The sequence below is a fragment of the Olea europaea genome, unplaced genomic scaffold, assembly GCF_002742605.1.
Source record: "Olea europaea var. sylvestris unplaced genomic scaffold, O_europaea_v1 scaffold2001, whole genome shotgun sequence".
Lineage (NCBI taxonomy): Eukaryota > Viridiplantae > Streptophyta > Magnoliopsida > Lamiales > Oleaceae > Olea > Olea europaea.
The window spans coordinates 43,341-45,848 of NW_019237886.1; positions in this window are offsets into that span (position 1 = coordinate 43,341).

Here is a 2,508-nt window from a genome sequence, read left to right on the forward strand (position 1 = left end):
TAGGATTTCATTATCAACTTAATTGAATAAAATGTAGATAATAATGTGGCAAATTCTCTATTGGTCATTCACAACATTCATATGATTCTTAGCATACTCGAACGATGTCATATTAACAACCCTTGATAGATTAACACCCAACATCACCAAATATGATTGTCCTCATATAAGGTACTATGATGACCTCAAGTTGAAGGACAAATTTCACTACTGTTAGAGATTAACTATTGATACTCAAATAGTTATTCATGTAGAATCTCCCGAGCGGGTTTTCAACATTTTGTTCTATAACAAAACATTCATGTGTTTATTTAAGTGTCACTACAATTTAGCTTGTGAGATGAGCTACTTACTTCACAAGTAATAAATGCTGCACGTGATGGTCTATTCGTAATAACGATATCCATATCTCATTCTGATTAACAAATTACCAAAACTTAAATTTAAGGATTATATTATTTAATTTATTAGAATATTAATTAAATTAAATAATAGATGTGCCATAAATGAAATGCATAAACTATATATTAAAAATGTTTACATCCAAAGTTGATGGAAAGTAGGGCATAACACTTACAAATTCCCACTTGCATTAGATCCAATCAATTATGTAACTAATATTATAAGAGTTTACATGACGATCATATTTCTACTGTGACAACTCTTTGTCAGTAGATCTGCAGAATTATTAATTGTGTAATTCTTTTTTTCTTTACATCATTTCTTTATATTATCTCTGTGATGAGATGATACTGTCTTAACACATGTTTGGATCATTAATGAGACCTTAATTTATTCACTTACTCGATGGTTCCGTTGTTATCATAATACAAAGGTATGTGATCAACAATGTTAGAAACTACTCATAGTTCATTAATGAACTTCTTGATCCACATTGCAACTCTTTTCTGTTTCTAAAGCAATGGTGTATTAGACTTTTGGTATTAAATCAATAATTGTTTCATGTTTGGAACATTTTCAACTAATTGATTTATAATTAAGAGTAAACACATGTCTAGATTGAGACTTGCTATTCTTCTAGTCCTACTAGAAGTTAGCATCATTGTATCCATGAACTCTCAGTTCATTTCTCTCCATTTAAAATTTTCTCAAAATTTTATCTATGTAGATTGGTATAAGTTAAACAATCTTCTAAATCTATCTCTATAGATTGAGTTGTTTTCTCATATCTTTCATGAAGAAATCCTTTAATAATTACAATATCAACGATTGAAACATAGAGACATCATTTCCTATTAATAATATGTCATCTATATATAATAATATTAGGAATACAACAGCGCTCCCATTATTTTCTAGTAAAGACATAATTCATCTTTATTTTTGATAAAATCAAACTTTTTAATTGTCTTATCAAAGGGAAGATTTCAACTCATAGAGCCTTGTTTTAATCTATATATGGATCTATCAAGCTTATGTAAGTTTTCGGTTTCTTTAGATTCAAAACTTTCTGTTTGTGTCATGTACACTTCCTCTTATAAGTTCTTGGTAAAGAATGCGGTTTTGACATCATTTTTCCATAACTCATAGTCATGGTATGTAACTATTGCAAGTAAAATCCGAATGGACTTTAACATGACTATAGGCTAGAAGTTTCATCAAAGACAACTCTTTGTTTCTGTTTATAACATTTTTGCTAGTAGTCTTACTTTGTATGTATAGATGTTTATATCGATGTCTACATTTTCGTGTAATCCCATTTACAACCTATAGGTTTTATCCTATCAGGCTGGTTGATCAAGATCTAAACCTTGCTCACATACATCGAGTTCATCTTGGATTCTATGGCCTCTGCCATCTTTTTGGGTCAACACTTGACTTTGTTTCTGCGTGACTAATAAGTTCATCATCTTTGATTAGTAATCATAGATTCATACCTTCTAGGAGGTGGAATGATCCTACAAGATTTACACGGAGTTGATGGGTTCTCAAAAGTCTCTACTTTCTGATTGGGAATATATCCACCAACAAGTGTGGGATTAGACTCAAGTTCATCTACTTGGTCAACTATATCTGTGGAATCTTGAATTCATTTAAGATATATTCAGCTCCCACTGCTTTTTACTAAAATAAATTCTTTTTCTAGGAAAACGATATGTTGTAAGACAAAAAATTTCTTTTCAACGGGATTATAAAATTGATATCTAAATATCTGTTTTGGATATCTTACAAATATATATTTATGGAATATCAAATCAAACTTATCCAATTCAGTACACTTCATATAAACGTCATAACCACAAACTTACATATGAGAATAATTAGGATTATTGCCATTCCATACCTCGTATGAAGTTTTGTCGATCGACTGAGATGGGATACAATTTAGTGCATAGCACGTGGCAATTATTGCATGATCCCAAAACCATTTTAGGAAGTTTGCATGGCTTTTAATTAATCTCACTATATCTAACAGTGTGCAATTCCTCCATTCAGATACATCATTATGTTACGATGTATGCATTACAGTCCACTGTGAGAGGATCT